We start from the raw sequence: 7608 nt of genomic DNA, 5'->3' as shown, positions 1-7608 counted from the left end.
GGGGAGGGAGGTTGGGTGTCTAGCCGAGGTTCGGGGGAAAGGTGGAGGTTGGTAGTATCTCGGTAGGCGTGGAGGAAGGGTGGTTTGGCCTAAGGCTGAGAGGAGGATGAAGATGGAGAGTTTGGGGGTTGACCTAGAGAAGTGAATGGGGGTCTGGCGTCGGGGGAGAGAGTTATGGGAACAAGGATTTTTGGATATCTGACTTCAGATAGGGGAAGGATAGATGTGAAGAGGGGAGGTGGGTCTGGCCTTGGGGAAGGCAAGGCGGTTTGAATAGAGTAGAATATTTCAGGTGGGAGTGACCTACAATGATCATGTAGTCCAACTGTCTGATCAATTCAGGGGTGACTAAATTAAAGTACGTTATTATGGGCATTGTCCAAACGCCTCTTAAACAGTGATAGGCTTGAGGCATCAACCACCTCTCTTGGAAGCCTGTTCCAGTGTTTGACTACCCTCTTGGTAAAGAAATGCTTCCTAATGTCCAGTCTAAATCTCTCCTGGCGCAGCTTTGAACCATTCCCACACGTCCTATCACTGGATACCAGGGAGGCTAGATCAGAGAGCTTTAGAGATCAGCTTGCCCTAGAGCTGTGGCAGAGGGAGAGATGAGGACTGTGGTGGAGCCTGGCCTAGGAGTAGAGGAGAGAAGAGGATATTGGGTGACTGATTTACAGCTTTCCCTAGCAGGATGAGGGAAAGAATGGGGTCTCTTCTGGTATTGGGAAAAGGACAGGGACTGAGTAAAGATCTGGTGTAGCAGGTGACTGTGTTGTCTTTGCGGTGAAGAGGATGAAGACTGTCTTTGTACTGGGAAAAAGGAAGAGAAAAGGATGGAAATGTTTTTTCAGAGGGAGTAGTTCTAGCTTAGGGTGAGGGAATAAGTAGTGAGTCTTGGGGATATTATTGAGGAAGGAGAAGGGAGTGAGTTGTTAAGGAAAAAAGGGGAACAGAGGGGGATTCACCTCTGAGGTGGGGCAGGGGAGCAAAGTTTGGGAAGCGTAGATGTGTCTGTGTATTGGGTAGCAGAGGTTGAGACAGGGTCTCAAGGTTGAAAGGAAAGCTGATGAGGTTTAACCTGAATGCTGTAGGGCCTGGTGTGGGTTAAAGGATGGGAACTGAGGCAGTCCCATTCTTAAATGTATTTGGGAGAGGTTGGTGGGACTTCGGTCTTTTATGAAGTTGCTCTGTATCAGAAATGAAGGAGGACAAAAAGTAAACAAACACCAACACATAAGCTGTCTGCAGACACTTAGCAAGGGCAGATGAGAAGAATCTGTGACTAAGTTTTGGAAGCTCTGAGGTAGACACATTGCAAAGGGACCGTGTTCTGCTCGTGAGCTGACAGCACCTTCTCCCAGTGTGTGTAGCATCTTCTTGCACCTAGGGTAATTGGTAATCCTTACGTTTCATTGGATGATCTCAAAGCACTTCACAGGAGAAGGTGAGTCACCTCCTTTTTATAGAAGCAGCCACCGAGTTATGTGTTAACTAAAGTATTTATACAATGTTGTGGTGATGCTGCCGGAAGTATAATCCACATCTCAGCTGCTAATCCTAGTTCTTGCTCTATGCTCCTGTGCGTAGCTGCATACAATACTACACTTGGTTTAGGGGCAGCTGTGTCAAAAAAACTGTTTGGTAAAAAAGGAAGAGGGATGATTTACAGGGTGTGGATAATGTGTTGGTGTTTGAGAGCCCAGACTGGGAGAGAGACTGCATGTGTCCATCTGGTCTGTAGATAACTATAGGCAAACATAGGCTTCTTTGAAAAATATTAAGGAATTTATTCTGAAATCATTTACATATCTCTTCCACTACATACAGGGAAGTGGTTTAAGGACTGTACCCCTCTCAACTTTATGAACTTATTCTTGACTGTATTTGCAAGTAATTTAAAGCCACTTGTTTCATTTTTTTTCCTGCCAGCCTAGTCGTTTGCATGGTATTCTAAAGGACTTACATCTGTTAGTTGTTTCTTTTTTTTTGTCTGCTGTGGTTTTTATTTTGGGTGTTTTTTTGGTGTGTGGTTTGGTTTGTTTTTTGTTTTTTTTTTTCTGAGTGGAATACTGGAATGGTATGTGTTATTGCAGGTAAGGCTTTTTTTCAGTGTGTTTTACAAAACCATGAATATTCCATGTCTTGCACAAGGAACTTCTAGCCGTGTTTTAGGAGGACTACAATGGGAGTGACATGATGCTGATCTTGAAGAGGTGGGGTCAAAACAAAGTGATGGGAGGAAGACAGAAAAGAGAACCTGAATGATAAGTAATAGTTCCTTGTAGCAAACCAGCCATGTAAGTGGCAGAAGGCCTCTAGCTCAGCGTTTCTGAAATGTGATTGTAAAAATTTTAGGAAATATTGGGAAAGGAAATCTTTTCATTTGGAAGGACAGTAGCTGAGCTATTTGATCTTTAGTGGTGAGCTCACTGTTTACATCAGAGATGAAGGTGGTGTATTTAACATTGATTTTCACTGCACAGCTAAAGTATGAGGTGTCCCTCATGTAGGTGCTGTAGAAGCTAACGAGAGAAGCAGAGGCAAAGTTGTTTTACAAAAGTCAAAGTGCTGCCAGTAGATGAGACCAGGAAGTTTCTTTAATATTGACTCAAGAAGAATAGGCTTACAAAAGTAATAGGATGATGGTTTTTAGCAGCTTGGAAACTATAATCACAGGTTAATACCCATTAGAAAAGTATATGACACAATATATGAGTGTCATAGGTGAAGTACATATTTAATGCCTTTTTCCAGCTAACGTCAGATGGTTGTGACCGTTTCTGCTTTTGTTTAACGTTTGTAAAATTTCTCATGTGTTTTAATCCAACTCTTTGAAGTCTTGTGTTAAATTACAGTATGCTGTTGAGCCTTCATAAATAGTAGCTGTGTTCTGTACCATTAATGACTGTTTTCATTGTCGAATGCAATCAGTCTTGGTTATCCTTATCTATATATTTGCAAGGTTTAAATGTTTTCTCTGAGAGAAAGAAGGGGGAAAAAAGTTGTGCAGGTCTGATGCTAATTAAAATCACCGAATCATTAGGTTGAAAAGGACCTTCAAGATCATCAAGTCCAACCATTAATCCAGCGCCACCATGTTCCCTAAACCATGTCTTGAAGCGCCACATCCACACGTTTTTTGAACACTTCCAGAGATGGCGACTCCACCACCTCCCTGGGCAGCCTGTTCCAATGCCTGATCACCCTCTCAGTGAAGACATTTTTCCTAATATCCAATCTAAACCTCCCCTGGCGCAACTTGAGGCCATTTCCTCTTGTCCTATCACTAGTTACTTGGGAGAAGAGGCCAACACCCTCGTCGCCACAACCCCCTTTCAGTTAGTTGTAGAGAGCGATAAGGTCTCCCCTCAGCCTCCTCTTCTCCAGACTGAACAACCCCAGTTCCCTCAGCCGCTCCTCATAAGACTTGTGCTCCAGACTCCTCACCAGCTTCGTTGCCCTTCTCTGGACACAATCCAGCACCTCAGCATCCTTGTCATTATATTGGGGAAAAATGTGCTGGAACATGAATGGTTTTAATTACCAGATAGGTTTTTGCTTGGAAATTCTGGCCTCAGGCACAGAAGGGAGCTGAGTATCAGGCAAAGCCTTTAAGCTCTCAGGTGAGTCAAAAGTCATATGACCCAAGGCATGTACACATATATACACACACAGGTCAAGTGACTGCTTCGTTTCTTCTCCTGGACTGAGAGGACTTGTTTTACTCTTAGATTCAGGGTTAAATATACCTTCTCTATTCTTTATTTAGTCTTCATTTTGCTAAAGGGCATACTAGGATTTTTGCTTTAGCTTGAGGGTTTTTTTTTTTTTCACCTGCTCTTTTGGACTTTGAAGAGAAAGAAATACTCAGGAAAAAAAATTCTACCTACAGATGGACAGTTCTGTAGAGGCAGCAGCCCCCAAAAGGCTGCCTGAGAGTTCTGCATCTACAGATAGAGGTAAGGAGCTTCAGATATGGTTTAGAAAGATCATTTTTTATTGCACAGTTGTAAGACTGCATCAGACATTAATATTTTCACAGCCTTAATGATAGAGAGCAGGCTTGAGGGAAAAGTGCTGTCTTGATGGGGAGCTAGTGGTGCTTGTAGCATGCAAAAATGGGCTCTAGGCTGAGATTTTACAGAACTTTGAGTCATTTTCTTGTTTACAATTTCTCCTTGCCTCTGTAGTATGGCTGTGCCTGATTGAAGGTGGCTGTTGCTGTTAGCAAGGTCTAGGAGTTGTTTTTCAGATGACATTATGTTCTGCAGTGCCTGTCCCAGCAGTGAGCATTGAGAAACCTGCATTTGGTTCCAGATTTCCCTTGTGATCTTCTGCAAGGCGTATAATCTTTCGGTGTCTTGGTTTCATCATTATTTATATGTATTATTTATAAAATAACATCTCAGGGCAACAGCTTGTGGTGAGCAGTGTGCTGATACTGATGAGATTTTCAGAAACTGGTAGAAGTAGGAAATACTTGCACTGGGTGGGGGAAGGGTATGTCAGCTACTTTGTAAGAGCTGAGATCTTGTTGCATTCATGTAAGGACTGTTTTGATAGACTGGGAGGCTGCTGAAGGATTTTTTTTTTAATTTTTTTTATTCTGGGTCTGACGAGAGGTTTTTCAGTAAATTTCATTTGCCTTTGCAATATGTTTAGTGTATGAGGAGTTTGAAGGTGTGGTACAAGATGTTTATTTTGTTTATCGTCTATTTACTTCAAACCTAGGCAGTTTCAAACAGTTAAATGTAATCTGGATTTGTAATTTGTAAATTCTGATTAATAAAGCTATAACATGATTTCGTTTCAACTGTCATTGATTTGAACACTAATGTGACTTATGTTTAAACTGACATAGTTGTCAGCTATGGTAGAAGAAAGTATACTGTTGTTAGCACATCACTGTATCCATATTAGAAATATTTTCCACTTAAAGTATCCTGTAAAAGCTTGTTCGGGAATCCCACTGCTGATGTTTGTTTCTTTGCAGTCACATATGGCTGATTGTTAAAAAGTATTTTTCTTCTCTCTGTTTCTTTGTGAATAACTTTTTTTTTCTTCTGTATGACAGAAAGAAAATAGCTTTTAAATAGAAATTGGAATCATTGGCTACTCAGAAAGCCTAGTCAGTCTGGAAAAAAAACATTCTCTTCATCAGATCTGTCTGATTTAACCTCACTGCATTAGAGAAATTACCTTCCTTTTCTAGGTGGAGCGAATGAGGCCAGAACTTTTAGCTCTTTCTCTACATTAAGAATTAATGTAGCAAATGATGGAGAAAGCTGTTAGAAATAATATTTCCGTTGTTTTGTGGGCTATAGCTACTCACTTAAATCAGGTTTCTGTGGGTTCCCCCCCACTTTGACCCATAGTAAACTGCAGAGAGAGGTGACTTCTCAGTGGATTGCAGTTTTATTAGGGCTAAACAGTTTGAGAATTTCACTTTAAACTCCAGCTGCTTTATAAAGTTGTGGCTTATTTTTTCCCTATTTGCATCACTAAAATTCATAATGCCATGGAAATAAGGTGTGAAAACCAACGTAAAGATTTTTGTGGAATATGACAGACCGTGAGTAGTCCTTATCTCAGTAATACTGAAGTTTTGAATATATTTAATAAAAGAAGTCATTGGAAGAGGACGCAGAATTAGAGAGCTCCATTTAAGGGATATTAATGATGCGGCAGTCTGAAGGCACTCGAAGATCTTTGGCATGTGCTATAGGAATTCACACCAGTGCTACCTGAAAAAGGACTGTGAGCTTTTTTATTTGCATTAGGATTCCTAGACATTTCCTTAAAGGGAACAGATAGTACTGAAGTAAAAAGGTGTAATTAGTGTCAGTGTCAACCTACCTGGGGGTTTTGTGGTGGAGCTCTTTTCATTTATTGCACTATACAAGTAGCAGAACACATTGAGATAATGTTGTGGCACCAATCTTTAAATTACACTATGATACATCAAGCGCTTTGAGAAGCTAATTAATATGTGAGCAATTAAATCACCATTACATAATGGGTGCTCAGAAAGAAGTTAGTTGTGGAACGTAACTGGTCTTCAGTGTTCACGCTGAAAACTGTAGCATTATGAAGAAGATGTTACAGGAAACAATCTGACCCTTGGGTACAAGAAGCCTCTTTGGAAGTGTGGAGAGATGCCACTCCAGATATGTTTCATCTAATTTACCATTCCAAATTTGAGATTGTTTTGATGTAAAGGCATATGACAGGCTTGAGGCATATGACAGCTCTTTGTTTTCCTGCTGGGATTCCAGATTCTGGTGAGCAAGTCTTACAGGATTAATATTACGTCATCAGGTAGCATCACAGGCTCCCAGGAAAACATGGCCTGTCACAGAAGTGCAGTGAAATCACCATTGCCCTGAACGTTGTGTCCCTTCATGCTGGGTGAACAGGGTCAGTTCTGCTGGCTCTTTTTAAGCCTCTGCTGATGCTTCCTCCCCTGTCATGTGTGCGGGGCTGCTTTGTGTGCCAGGCCAGCAGCACCTCTTCCAATACCACTATGGCATCTCTTTCATCTTGGCTTCCACTTGGGTCAGTCAGGGTTTTCACAGCAGCATTGCTAAGTTGTTTCACTTCTTCCCAAACTCCTGTTTCCAAATGTCCTTGATAATAGCTGAGCAATGGTGAATATTTCACGGAAGAAATACTACAGATGTGGGGGATTTATTTTGGCTGCATTGTTCTACCAGAAGTTCCGTTATCCACTTGAGTTTTGTAAGGTAGGTATTTTTGCAAGTCTTCTGAGACCAAGACTGATGGTCTGAGATAGTGAGGATTTCTGAAGAGTATTTACCCATTTGTGGCTGGGTATTTCTGCTCTTTAATGACTGTGAGTTCTGGTCAGTGATGATTTTGGTTTCACCTGCACTGTTGAATGCGTTGGGTAGACATTCTGTTGTTTGGTTTTTTTTTTTAATGTAACTGGATGTTCAGATATCAGAGTGTAAGGGGAAGGACCAGTTATTTATTGTGATTGTTGTCAATATATATTGATGAATGTGTGTTTTGGTATATTGTGGATTTTCTTCAGTTCCTGTTGGTCTATGGGAAGCTGCTTCTGACGATGTGGTGGGGAACGGAAAACTTTTTTACATGATCACTTCCCAGTAAAAAAGGGGTACGTGAAGGACTCAGAACAGTTAGTAAAAGTTTTTCATTGTTCTGTTTTTGGTAGGTTCTCCTCCACCCAGAAATATGAACATATGCATGTGATCATATAGAATAATCTAATTATAAAGCACCTCCCCTGTCCAAAACAGCATAGCAGGTATTAAATATCCAGGGCATTAATGCAATAGTCATTTGAAGTTTGTACTGTTGTAAATCATGTGCTGAAGCATGATGAGAACATTATAAAAAGGGGAGGCAGTGCTGTTAGGATTCAGCAATAATATTGACAGTTGTGCTCAGAAAGGGCGAGTCTGAAGGAAATACTCAGATGTTCAGAAATGGTTATCAAGTTTGTAACCCATCCACAGCTATTTCCAAATCTGTCTTGACTGTGCACCTGAAAGGTTACAGTGAAAGTACTGGAAGCCAGCTGTGGATGGGATTAATTACTTACGAGTGTTTGTAACATCAGCT

Source organism: Phaethon lepturus, unplaced genomic scaffold (genome assembly GCF_000687285.1).
Source record: "Phaethon lepturus isolate BGI_N335 unplaced genomic scaffold, ASM68728v1 scaffold6632, whole genome shotgun sequence".
Classification (NCBI taxonomy): domain Eukaryota; kingdom Metazoa; phylum Chordata; class Aves; order Phaethontiformes; family Phaethontidae; genus Phaethon; species Phaethon lepturus.
This window is presented reverse-complemented; position numbering follows the sequence as displayed.